The sequence below is a fragment of the Mesitornis unicolor genome, unplaced genomic scaffold, assembly GCF_000695765.1.
Source record: "Mesitornis unicolor isolate BGI_N332 unplaced genomic scaffold, ASM69576v1 scaffold1920, whole genome shotgun sequence".
Taxonomy (NCBI): domain Eukaryota; kingdom Metazoa; phylum Chordata; class Aves; order Mesitornithiformes; family Mesitornithidae; genus Mesitornis; species Mesitornis unicolor.
The window spans coordinates 64,567-65,055 of NW_010160062.1; positions in this window are offsets into that span (position 1 = coordinate 64,567).

Here is a 489-nt window from a genome sequence, read left to right on the forward strand (position 1 = left end):
CGAGTAGAGAAGGTGTAGCGCCCTCACATGAAGGCCTGCTTAGTTTAAGCAAAGTATTAAATAAAACAAAATTTTAAATTATTTCATTATCTGTGTTAGTTGCACTGGAAAACATTGAAATGTTGAACTCACCACCTCTACCTCACTACATACTATTTAATCTCATTTTGCCTCTCAGTTTTTGAAAGACTACAGCAATTTCACTTGGTTTATCACAGATCCATAAACATCTCAGTAATTAGGACAATGGTACAAAACTTTGTTGCTATTCTAGGTATCTTTTAGAGTCTGATTTTAAAGAACAGGAGTTCGTTCTTCTACATTAAATGTATCTTAAATCTAAAAGCAAATCTGAACTCAGTTAAACATTTAGTATCTTCTTCGTATAACTCAACTGGTTTTGCAGTGTTTTAACAGTACTGTGATGGCTTGCATTGCCTACCCATTATTTCACAAGGTGTAAAACAAGGGTGGTTTATTTGCGAAACA